The sequence below is a fragment of the Bubalus bubalis genome, chromosome 1 (assembly GCF_019923935.1).
Source record: "Bubalus bubalis isolate 160015118507 breed Murrah chromosome 1, NDDB_SH_1, whole genome shotgun sequence".
In the NCBI taxonomy this organism is placed as follows: domain Eukaryota; kingdom Metazoa; phylum Chordata; class Mammalia; order Artiodactyla; family Bovidae; genus Bubalus; species Bubalus bubalis.
In genome coordinates, this window is record NC_059157.1 from 15030522 (window position 1) to 15043820 (window position 13299).

General features: G+C 41.8%; 1 long non-coding RNA gene across 2 annotated transcripts in view; it reads right to left on the minus strand.

The window, feature by feature from the left end:
* Positions 1 to 13299, minus strand: part of LOC123465238 — a 91833-nt gene that overhangs the window by 67665 nt on the left and 10869 nt on the right. Inside the window, exon 2 of one of the 2 annotated variants that reach the window (XR_006640400.1) lies at positions 10057 to 10469. The exons of the other annotated variant lie outside the window; for it this stretch is intronic. This is a non-coding gene — a long non-coding RNA (uncharacterized LOC123465238). Of the gene's footprint in view, positions 1 to 10056; positions 10470 to 13299 lie in introns of those variants that run through there. 2 annotated transcript variants of the gene reach the window in all.

Here is a 13299-nt window from a genome sequence, read left to right on the forward strand (position 1 = left end):
TTTTTGGCCACACTGTGCCATACACAAGATCCTAGTTCCCCAACCAGGGATTGAACCCACATCACCTGCATTGGAAGTGCACAGGCCTAACCACTGGACCCCCAGGGAAGTCTGAGGTATGTGGTATTTTTGCAGATGAGAAAACTGGGACAGAAGAGAATCAAGTAATTTGCCAAAGCCTCAGAGGCAGGTGTTGAGTGGCAGGACTGGGATTCAAAGCATGAGTGCCAACCACACACTGCCCCGGCGCCCTTGCACCCACCTTGCAGGGCACCCGGAGGCAGTGGCCCCATGTCCCCTGTGGTCCTCCACACACACCTTCACGAGGATTCTCCACTCCAGGCTTTTCGTTTTCATCCAAATGAGACCATCTCACTAACACTCGCCTTAGTGCAGGCCTGCAGCCCTTGTTTTGCCTTCGGTAAGTTGAAATACTCTTTCTCTGTCTGATCTACACCCTGCTTTAAACGATATTTCTGTATCTCCAGTTTTGAAAGTTTAAAACCCTGGGGTTAAACCTAGATTTCTTTGCAGCAAAATCCCTTCACTTCAGTTTCCTGCGCTTTCCCTCTCACTGCATCCAGCACAGGACAGGGCCTGTACGCTTTGTGTGTGGATCCTCAGATGGGCCCCTTGGCATGGAGGGTAAGATTGCTGAACTGCAGCATTTTTTTTTTTTTTTAACCTCTCAGCTGAGTGCAAACTTGAAATCAGATTGAATTGCTGGGGCCCTTAGAGGGGACTTCAAAGCTTGCACCGGCAAAAGAAAGAAACTTACAGGAGTAGAGGAATTTAAGGAGAGGTCAGAGACACCTAGAAGAATTTCATTAAATTTTGATATATGGGAATCATCTTTTATTTTTGGCTGCCCATGAAAGCTTTATATACCTATCTATTTGACTGGCTACCTGTCTATCTATCATCTATCCCTCCCTCTCCCCCCAACTAATATATTGGAGTTGGAAATTTCAGGGGGACACCCAAAGTTTGAGTTAAGTATGATCTAAAGTTGGGCAAAGTCAAGAGCCAAGGAAACCCACGTCACCAGCCACATTTGGGTTAACTGAGCTACCACTTATCTGGCATTTCTTTTGAGTCAGTTACCACCTAAATAGTTGAGCTCTATTAACTTGTTTTACCTTCACAGCAACTCCATAAGCCAGCTTGATACTGGCTTTATTTTACAGATGGGGAAACTGAGGCACAGAGAGGTTAAGTGCTTGCTCAAGGTCACAGTTAGCATGTGGTGGAGCAAGAATTTGAACCTTATTTGTTTTGTAGACCACGCTCTTTACCACTACATTGTATTCCCACGACTTCTGAATTCTTATCTCCCTATATTACATTTGTTTTTTTCCTCTGTCTCAAAAACCTAATCCCAGACATCTATAGGCGTGACTGCTGAGACTTTATTCATTGAGAACTGCCGTCTTTCACAGCAAGAAGAAACCCCTCAGAGTGTCTTCCTGCCATGGGATGCTGGCCGCTTCCAATTCCACCAGGGATTGGAACCTGACCTAGGAAGGGCCAACAAGATTCTCAGGATGGCGAACTGAAGGTGAAGAGTGAGAACAGCACAAATTCAGGGAAGGTTCATGAACTCCTGCTGCGAAGGTTCCCATCTTCCCGAATCCTGATTATTAATAATGTCTTTGGATTTTGTGTGACCCCTGAGAATCTTTCTAATAAATTTGCTATATGAATAGACCAGTTGGAGATGGCCTTTGTGACCTGTAAGCAAGGATCATAATTAGGTAAGACACCGTGCCTCCCGTTAGCAGCTTTTTCACACAGGCTACCTGTCAAACAGTTCCCCAGTAATAAATATTATTTTGCTAAGCCACACACATGCTATTATTCTTCCCTCAGTAAAGGGAAGGTGTGCTCAAATACACACACACACAAGGAGCTCTAGCCATATTTCACTTTTTTTCCCTATCAATTGTTTTCTTATTTTATAGCTAGACATTTCCTTTAGGTATTTTCAACACATATGTATTTTTATGAAATACAAATATACTATGGAATCTAAATCTTATAATTAATACTAACTCCAGAAAGCATCACTGCTCAATCAAACTTAATAGCACCTGTTGCCTTGAGATATTACTGATGCCAACCCTTCAAAACCATGGCATAACCACTCCATAGCAAAGGGCACAATGACAGCTGGGAGCAGGGGCACTTAGCAAGGGGCACTGAGGCAAAAGGTGAGGAGGGAGGAGCATAATTCTACTCTTACATCAGTTTGTAAATTAAAAGATGCTTGCTCCTTGGAAGAAAAGCCATGACCAACCTAGGCAGCATATTAAAAAGCAGAGACATCACTTTGCCAACAAAGGTCCGTCTGGTCAAAGCTATGGTTTTTCCAGTAGTCAGGTATGGATGTGAGAGTTGGACCATAAAGAAAGCTAAATGCCGAAGAACAGATGCTTTTGAACTGTGGTGTTGCAGAAGATTCTTGAGAGTTCCTTGGACTGCAAGGAGATCCAGCCAGTCCCTCCTAAAGGAAATCAATCCTGAATATTCACTGGAAGGACTGATGTTGAAGCTGAAACTCCAGTACTTTGGCCACCTCATGTGAAGAACTGACTCATTGGAAAAGACCCTGATGCTGGGAAAGATTGAAGGCAGGAGGAGAGGGGGACGACAGTGGATGAGATGGTTGGATGGCATCACCGACTCGATGGATGTGAGTTTGGTAAACTCCGGGAGTTGGTGATGGACAGGGAGGCCTGGCGTGCTGTGGTTCATGGGGTCGCAAAGAGTTTTGGACATGACTGAGCAACTGAACTGACTGACTGATTTTAATAGAAGAAAAACACTATTTCGTAAAGTAAACATTTGAAATTCATATTTTCATTTGATTTAAAATTCAACCAATCAGCTTATCAATAATATCTTTGTTTAAAAAAGTAATTAGCTGCCTGTTGCATTGCTAGGCTATTTCAGTATTAATATTTCTGTTCTTTTTTGGTTCTATTAACTTTCCAATTCATCTTTGCCTGTTGCTCATGTTGAAATCAACAAAGATCAGTACTGTGAGTGCCTTTTTTTTTTTTTTAATTGAAATGGAGCTTCCCTGGTGACTCAGGAGGTAAAGAATCCTTTTGCAATGCAGGAGACCTAGGTTCGATCCCTGGGTTGGGAGGATCCCCTGGAGAAGGGCATGGCAACCCACTTCAGTATTCTTGTCTGAAGAATCCCCATGGACAGAGGAGCCTGGAGGGCTATAGTCCATGGGGTCACAGAGTCGGACATGACCGAGCAACTAAGCACAGCACAGTGCTGGTTTCAATTTCAAATTTCGTAGTTGATTTACAGTGTGTTAATTTCTGCTGTAAAGCAAACTGACTCAGTTATACACATACACACATTCTTTTTTATATTCTTTTCCATTATGGTTTATCCCAGGATATTGAATATAGTTCCCTGTGTATACAGTAGGGCCCTGTTGTTTATCCATCCTTTATATAACAGTTTGTATCTGCTAACCACAAACTCCAATCCATCCCTTCCCCACCCCTCCTTGGCAACCACAAACTCCAATCCATCCCTTCCCCACCCCTCCTTGGCAACCGCAAGTCTGCTCTCAGTCTCTGTGAGCTGTTTCTATTTCATAGATAGGCTCATTTGTGCCATATTTTAGGTTCCACATATAAGTGATATCACAGGACATTTATCTTTTCTCTGACTTACTTCACTTAGTACAATGATCTCTAGCCGGGCCTTTACTTTTGATTACACCAAGATTGCTCGAGAGGGGGAAGTTCATGATGAGGACGGATGGACAATCACTAGGACCCATGCATCTCTCTCTGTTTTGTGGTTCATTCATTACAGGCCATATTTGGAGCTGTATCTACATTTTTTTTTTTTTTTGGTATTTAAACTTTTAAGTTCAAAATGTTGCTGCCACCTTTTGTTTTGGCTGTCTAAGCCTCTTATTAATGACTAGTGTGATCAAGGAGGGACAAGCCAACCTCATCTTCCCTTTAGTGAAGTCGTTCTGAACCAAGGGCCACTTTGTCCTTCAGAAAACATTCAGGGATGCCTGGAGAAAATTTTGGTTGTCACATGGGTGGAGGGAGAGAGTGGCTGGTATCCAGTGGGTAGAGGCCACGGATACTGCTCTATATCCTACAAGACACGAGACAGCACTCCCACCCGCCAAGGTCACTGGTGGAGAAGCTGTGGGGCTCTCTGTAGCGTTACAGGAAGGCAGTGCACGGAGATGGTGAAGAGCGTGAATTTCAGAGCCAGACACACCTGGCCTAAAATTCTGTCTCTGCCATTCACTGGCTCTGATGTTACTGGCAAGCTGTTCTTCCTATCTGTGCCTCAGTTTTCCTACCTATGAAATAAGTAATAGTGATCATTACTGTGTAGGTTTGCTGGGAAGATTAAGTGAATGAACTGATACATGTAGAACAACTTAACATTGTTCAAGGCACATGATACTTGATAATAAGTCACAGATTTCACACTCTTCACCTGAAATAGTTTTCTCCCAAATAAAATTTCCTAGGAAGCTCAGACAAAATAAACAAAAGATGAATGCAAAAGCACACAAATGGACACACATACTGAATCACGAGTCCTTATTCTAAGGCCACGAAGCCCAATCACCAAAAGGCCTCAGAGACCCAGCTTACTATTGCCCTTGTCTTTCTCAGTTTGCATAGAGCACAGGTGTGGCAAATTTAAGTGATTACAGGGGCCGGACAGTTAAATATATGGCACAGGTGGCCTAATGTTGGCATTTTAACATATAGGACTGTCTGTGCTTCTACAAAGAAATATATTCGCTCCCATTTTCCTTGAATCATGTGGCTTTTTTGTTTTCCTGATCCTGACAGAGACATGAGTACGGAGAAATATTTCTCTCCCATAATCCACCCAACAGTACAATAAAAATGATAAGTGGTAAGTAACACTTGGCAGTGATGCTGGAGAGATAGTTGTAGGGTGTGTGTGCTCAAGGGTGACGGCAGACCTGGCCTTGAAATGGGAGCTGCTACTCAAGTTTGGACAATTGTTGAAATGTGAGAGTGTAGGTCCAGTGGATGCCAAATCTTTTTTCACCTTCTGGCAAGAGCCAGAACTCTGGATTTTTATGTGAACTCTCTTGATATTTAAATGTTAGTTTATATTCTTGAAAAATTGCTCTGCAGATAAAACATGGCTGAGGACTAAATTCTACTGTCTCTAGACTAATAAAATAAGGACTCTTTTCTACCTTTCAATCTCATTATCACGATTCAGAATTCTCGGCACTCTTGATTGCATTTACTCGTTCAACAATTATTTTTGAATGTCTGCTGTGGATCCAGCACTATTTTACATGCTAGGGACATAGCAATGAAGAATACAAAATGCCTGCATTAGGAAGCTTGCATTCTTGTGGGAAGAGACAACGAAGATAAATAAATACGGAATATACCAGATGATGGTGTGGGTTACCGACAGCATCTAGCAAGTGGAAAAGATAGAGAAAGCCTTGTGTGATGCTGTGCTGTGCCTAGTTGTGTCTGACTCTTTGTGACCCCATGGACTATAGCCCATCAGGCTCCTCTGTCCATGGGATTTCTCAGGCAAGACTACTGCAGTGGGTTGCCATTTCCTTCTCCAGTGGATCTTCCCGACCCAGGGATCAAACCTGAGTCTCTAGTATCTCGTGCATTGCGAAGGGGATTCTTTACCACTGAGCTACCTTGGAGTCCCAGGCCTTGTGTGAGAGGTCTCAAAACAAAAAGTCATTTGAGCAGAGACATAAAAATGATAGGAAAGCAAGCTTACTGATGTTTCAGGTACTAGACTTACAGATGATTGGTACAGAAGGTGCAAAGGCCCTGAGGCAGACAGATAGGGAGGCCAGAGCACAGTGAGTGCGGACCAGTGTGGAAGGGTCTGTGGGCTCTGGAAAAGGTTTGGATTTTGCAACAAGTAGATGGGAAGCCATTGGAAGAGTTCCAGTGGAGAAGTCAAAAGTTTCCATTTATATTTATTAGGATTACTCTGGCTATATTGAGAAGAGATGGTAGAGAAACAACCTATTTAGAGTCTCTGAGAACAGTAGTTGAGCCTGAATTTTGGTAACAGGCAGTTGTGAAAACAGTTGAAGCTGGTTTTTAACTTAATGCCACTTTTCTTCAGTCCTCCCAGTTAAAGTGGTGGTGGTTTCATCACTAAGTCGTGTCTGACTCTTGTGACCCCATGGACTATAGCCTGCCAGGCTCCTCTGTCCATGGGATTTCCCAGCAAGAATACTGGAGTGAGTTGCCATTCCCTCCTCTAGAGGATCTTCCCAGCCCAGGGATCGAACCTGGGTCTCCTGCCAAATAATTGGCAGGCATATCATTTTACCACTAAGCCACCAGCAAAGCCACTTCTCTTACTTACAGTCAAATTTTAAAGATTCCCAGGCATTATACTCTTTTCCTCTCTAGGATCTTCCAGATCTCATAGCTTTGTACTTGCTCTTCTACCCCTCTGCTAGGCTCTTTCTGACTTAGACTATTAGATGAAATGGACTCTTCTTTTCCTAAGCTCATCTTTACCCCAGGAAGCTATCACGTTTTACTCTGCATTCCTTATCTTATTCTTGGATTTTGGAATCATCACCTGCACTCTGCACCCCCCCTACTCCACTTGGTCTGGAAGAGATTTGAGGAGGACTCCTATGTGCTGGGGGATATTTATTTCTGGCTGTCTCTTCTTCAGTCATCAAAAGGTGGGCATCTGTGCATCTCTTATTCTTTGGACTGATGATTTTACCATGTCTGGATAGTTTTTCTGTTTTCTCTTTAAAAGCTGTTTTCATTTCCTTCATTTCCTCATTTCATTAAGAACACGAGCTCTGAAGATGATCAAGGTTCAAATGCTGGCATTTTCCAGTTCATGGGTTTGAGGTGAGAAACTCAACTTCTCAGAGGTTCCTGCTGTGTTAAACGGGGACACCAGGACTCATCAGACAGGGCTGTTGTATTAATTGAGTTAATACATGTAAAGTACTTGGAACAGCATCTGACACAGAATTTTCATTTAATAAATGTTAGTTATTGTTATTCTTATTACCGTTCCTTTTCCTTTTCATTATTTAAATGCTTTCAAAAGTATTGAATCTTTCAATGAATATTTAATGAGTGTACCTACTGCTCAATAAATCAGTGTTTAAAACTAAAATGAATAGTCAGTAACTTACAAAAGTTTAAATATTCACTGAATGATATGATCACTATTAGCAAAATGTCACTTGAGTTGACTTTTTTTTTAACAGAAGGAAAATGAGAAGGATTTTAATTTAAACGAATCGAAGCTATTTTATTTTGTAAGACCCTGCCAGAAAATGTGTGTAGTTTCAGAATTTTAAGTGGAAAAAGGCCACCTTCCATGAATCTTCCTTTGGTATTAATGTATTTTTTTTTTATATATCTGACCTGTGTTAGAGAATTAGGTCCCTCATGGGTGTGGAAAAAAGGAGGTGGGGGATGCAGTTGGAAGGAGGAAGGCGCAGGTTTTTCTTTTTTCTTCAGAAATAATAATGACCCCATAAGATCAGACTTAGTCTCATTTTAAGGAGAAAGGTGTGGAGAGACAGAGCAAAGGGATGAAAGAAAGGAAGCCAGATGGAAAAGGAATAGCGTGAATCATTTACAAACTCCACAGTGAGTTATAATTGGTATTTATTTATGACTTCCATTCTTTCGGGAATTCAATGAGAGGAAATCCAGTCTAAAAAACAAATACAGGCAACCTTTGATTTTTATAGAATTCAACACATGGCTGCCTTTACAGCAAAAGTTCCTTCAGTTCAGTTCAGTTCAGTTGCTCAGTCGTATCCGACTCTTTGCGACCCCATGAATCACAGCACGCCAGGCCTCCCTGTCCATCACCAACTCCCAGAGTTCACTCAGACTCATGTCCATCGAGTCAGTGATGCCATCCAGCCATCTCATCCTCTGTCGTCCCCTTCTCCTCTTGCCCCCAATCCCTCCCAGCATCAGAGTCTTTTCCAATGAGTCAACTCTTCGCATGAGGTGGCCAAAGTACTGGAGTTTCAGCTTTAGCATTATTCCTTCCAAAGAACACCCAGGGCTGATCTCCTTCAGAATGGACTGGTTGGATCTCCTTGCAGTCCAAGGGACTCTCAAGAGCCTTCTCCAACACCACAGTTCAAAAGCATCAATTCTTTGGTGCTCAGCTTTCTTCCTTAGCTAGATATTTAAAAGAAAACTCAAACTGCAGGAAAATCAGTCTGCAACTAGATTTTCCAGGCCTGTCCTTTAGTTATTTATTAATTTATTCCCTTGTCATTTTATCAGATAACTAAATCCTCTGGAAACCCTGATACATCCTGAATCCTTAGCTTCAAATTTCTGAATGAGCAGTGATGAAGAAATGGATGGAAACATGATTCTAGCATTCAAAAAGATCATGAAAGCAAGGAGCAAACACACCAAAAGATTTTAAGACCCTGCTGGGCGTGTTCATCTTATTTGAGATACAGTGTAGACCCAACCAGACAGTGATTTCAGATCTTTATATCTGTGTCAAGGTGAGACACAGCCCTTCTAAAGGCCACTTTTCTCTGAGCCCTATTACCTGGACTTACAAATTTCCTCCCTTAATGTCATGTACGTTTAGACAGAATGTTTATACATGCTTAAATGAAAATAGTTAAATGAAAACACACGATGAAGTGGAAATACATGTGAACATAATTGAGGCTGGCAGAAGGATTAACATCATCCAGATTCAATGCTGTTGGAAAGTGGTTCGGTTTTTCTGTTGGCTCGCTTATGAATCTGCTGCCTCCAGTTGCAAAAGGTAGTAATTTGGTTTAACCATTGGCCTGGTGCGCTCCATCTTCCTATGAGTTGAATACTTTCCATCTCTGCATGGTATCCTGTTAAATATTTATTACCGAACAGTGCTGGAAATCAGATGAGGTTTTGTATCCAACTAAGACACAAGTGTCCCATGTTGAGCCCCTCCCCTAATTAAACCTCCATGTCCTGTCCTTGTAATAAATGCTTGACTGAAGAACAAGAAAGAATAACAAACGTCTCCTGATTAGGCTAGACTGCATTTCCTATGCCTTAAAAAAATTTTTTTTTTCAAACCAGCAAGAAAGCAACAGTATAATGTGTCTTTTTCTTTCCTTGTTTAATTCTTAGGTGATACATAAGTTACCTTTACTTCAACACAGGGTTAAAATGGTGATAAACTTATGAGAACAAATTTATTTTCTTTGTTAATTTTGGCTTTTATTATTGGTGTGCAAAGGTTGGTAGTATTAGAAGACAAAAATATATTTGACGTATGAAAAAATTTGAGCAAATGGTCTTTTATTTCAGTTATAATGGGGAAAAAAATTATCCCCTCTAACATGTGTTTACCAGTGTGAGCCCTCTTTCTCACCAAGAAGTCATGGTTGGAGTGCCTTCTGAAGGGTAAGGTTAAGTTCATTCCAAAGCTGACATTACTCACTGATCTGTATTCTTGCTTGGTATTCTGGTAACAGTTTCACTGACATCAAAACTACATTCGTATTTCTCCTTCCTCAAATGAATCCCAGTTAGGGCCAGATAAGTTCCCTTGTGGCTCAGCTGGTAAAGAATCCTCCTGCAATGAGGGAGACCTGGGTTTGATCCCTGGATTGGGAAGATTCCTTGGAGAAGGGAAAGGCTGCCCACTCCAGTATTTGACTGAATAGTCCATGGGGTCACAAAGAGTCGGGCAGGACTGAGTGACTTTCACTTTCACACTAGGTCTTCCCTGTAGCTCAAATGGTAAAAAGCCTGCCTGCAATGCAGGAAACCCGGGTTCTATCCCTGGGTTGGGAAGATCCTCTGGAGAAGGGAATGGCGATCCACTCCAGTATTCTTGCCAGGAGAATCTCATGGACAGAAGAGCCTGGCAGACTAGAGTCCATGGGATTGCAAAGAGCTGGACACGACTGAGCGATTAACACTACTCCGACTAAGTCAATGTATGGAGAGTAGAATCTTTGAAACACAATGACCCTTATGTCTAAAACATTGTAACTTTCTCTGTATTTTATATTATGGGATCTTACTCTTGAGAAAAAGTCAGTCTTGTTAAATCATAGTAACTAAGGCTCCCATTAGGCAACTCAGCATGTCAATTCTCCACCAAGATGGTTTCTGTCCACATCCTTCCATGATGGAGACTGAGTGTAGGGAAACTAGACTCTGGTCTTCTCTCACACACGTGCTCCTCCTTGACTTCTCTTGAGGTGTCCTCCACCTTGTTGGGTCTCTGCATCCCTGGGTGTTCTTTGCTGATGTCTTCTCAGCTCTGGTTGTCCCACGTGTGTCCTTTGGGTTTCTTGTTCGCCCCTGCTGATTAATTCAGGCTCAAACATCCATGACATATTTTCAGCTGTCAAAATATCTCATGATGTAATGACTTCTAATCTTCATTCCAAGCCTGTATAATGGGGTCTTATAGCAGGATGTGTTTCATTAAAGACACTGAAGAGGATTTTTATCAAATGTATAAACAGAATTATTTTTGTTTACTGATCTTAGTTGTGTGTATTGAGCTGCCTCATATGGCTACCCCTTTATATGAATTGTCTTCTGCTATAAATGAAAGACCCATTAATATTTTGACATTAGATATAGGATAGATGCCAGGCATAACTTTTCTGCCAACAGAGCTGATATCTGAGTGAATAAGAAATTGGCATAAAGTGATAAACAGGAACTATCAGTCACTTTCCCTTCCTGCAAATGAAAACAAGCCCAGGGAAGGGGGATGGTATCTGAAATGGCTTTGCCCAAGAAGTAATGTCTTAGTGAAGCAGGTTTGGGTCAGCATTTCTTTCAGAATATGCAGGCTACTTTTTTACAATATTTTTAATATATTACTGCACATAGCAGATATTCAATATAAGCCTTTACTATAATTAGCACTCTTAGTGCCTAGTACCAGAGAAGGAGATGGCACCCCACTCCAGTACTCTTGCCTGGAAAATCCCATGGATGGAGGAGCCTGGTGGGCTGCAGTCCATGGGGTCATTAAGAGTCAGTCACAACTGAGCGACTTCACTTTCACTTTTCACTTTCATGCATTGGAGAAGGAAATGGCAACCCACTCCAATGTTCTTGCCTGGAGAATCCCAGGAAGCGCGGAGCCTGATAGGCTGCCATGTATGGGGTCACACAGAGTTGGACACGACTGAAGTGACTTAGCAGCAGCAGCAGTGCCTAGTACAGTGCCTGGCACATAACAGGAATTCAATAATATGTGTTAAACAAGCAAAAAAGAAACGAATGGATGGTCATCATGCTGCTTCTACCTGGAGGTGAAGATGCTAGAACAAAGCCTTGAGATCAGCTTTTTAAGAAGTCAAGAAAATGGATAGACCTGGAGATTATCATATTAAGTGAAGTAAATCAGACAAAAACGAATATCATATGATATCATTATATGTGAAATCTGAAAAATAAGAAAAATAAACTTGTTTACAAAACAGAAGCAGAATCACAGACATACAAAACAGTTACCAAAGGGGAAGGAGGAAGATGGACGAATTGAGAATACAGGATTAACAAACTACATTCAGAAAACGAAGATCATGGCATCTGGTCCCATCACTTCATGGGAAATAGATGGGGAAACAGTGGAAACAGTGTCAGACTTTATGTTTGTGGGCTCCAAAATCACTGCAGATGGTGACTGCAGCCATGAAATTAAAAGACACATACTCCTTGGAAGGAAAGTTATGACCAACCCAGATAGCATATTCAAAAGCAGAGACATTACTTTGCCAACAAAGGTCCGTCTACTCAAGGCTATGGTTTTTCCTGTGGCCATGTATGGATGTGAGAGTTGGACTATGAAGAAGGCTGAGCGCTGAAGAATTGATGCTTTTGAACTGTGGTGTTGGAGAAGACTCTTGAGAGTCCCTTGGACTGCAAGGAGATCCAATCAGTCCATTCTGAAGGAGATCAGCCCTGGGATTTCTTTGGAAGGAATGATGCTAAAGCTGAAACTCCAGTACTTTGGCCACCTCATGCGAAGAGTTGACTCATTGGAAAAGACTCTGATGCTGGGAGGGATTGGGGGCAGGAGGAGGGGACAGAGGGGATGAGATGGCTGGATGGCATCACTGACTTGATGGATGTGAGTCTGAGTGAACTCTGGGAGTTGGTGATGGACAGGGAGGCCTGGCGTGCTGCGATTCATGGAGTCGCAAAGAGTCGGACACGACTGAGCGACTGAACTTAACTGATACATAAAATAGATAAACAACAAGAATTTACTGTATAGCACAGAGAACCATATACAATATCTTACACGGGGTTGGCCAAAACGTTCATTTGGATTTCGTGGCTCACTTGGTAAAGAATCCACCTGCAATGCAGTAGACTGCCTGCAATGCAAGAGACCAGGGTCTGATTCATGGGTCAGGAAGATTCCCCTGGAGAAGGAAATGGCAACCCACTCCCAGTATTCTTGGCTGGGAAATCCCATGGACAGAGGAGTCTGGCAGGCTACAGTCTATAGGGTTGCAAGAGCCAGACATGATTTAGCAACTAAACCACCACATAACATCCAAATGAACTCTGTGGCTAACCCATAATAAACTATAATTCATATGTATATGTCTCACACACACACACATATATAATCAAATCACTTTGCTTTATACCCAAGACCAACACAATATTGTAAATCAAATACACTTCAATACTTAAAGTATAAGGTATATACTTAAAAGAAAAGTCAAGAAAAATTTTTAAAAAAGAAGGATGAGAGGGAAAGGGGTATGAGAGTCAGAGCAGAGAAGAAACATGAATCCACAACACAGGAGTTAAAGAAGAAATTTTTTCATATTTTCTATGGCATTCATGGTTTACCTATTATTCTTGGAAAGCTTTGGCTCTCTCTTTAAAAATGGCTTATGAGCCTTCCTCTATCACCCATAATGCCTTGCTTTCTTTATTTTGTTGCCCTTGTTAACTTTTCTCTTTCACGCCTAGCTGCTTCTATCTTTCAACAGCTCAAGAGCAGGGAAAATCAAGTCAGCATATTAAGGACACTCAGAATTGTAGGAAGCAGAGAGTGGAGAGGAAAGGGTTGTCCTTGCCCTCTCCTTTCATCAGACATCAGACATCCTGGTTTATCAACAGACGGTGATGGTTCTTTCAAAGCAAAGAGGTGTCCAAATTCACGTTAATCTTTGGTTACAAAGTCTTCCCCTTCAAAGGTCAGCAGAAAGCAAAGATTAAAACCAAAAACAACACTCTTTTTTTTATAGTGAGC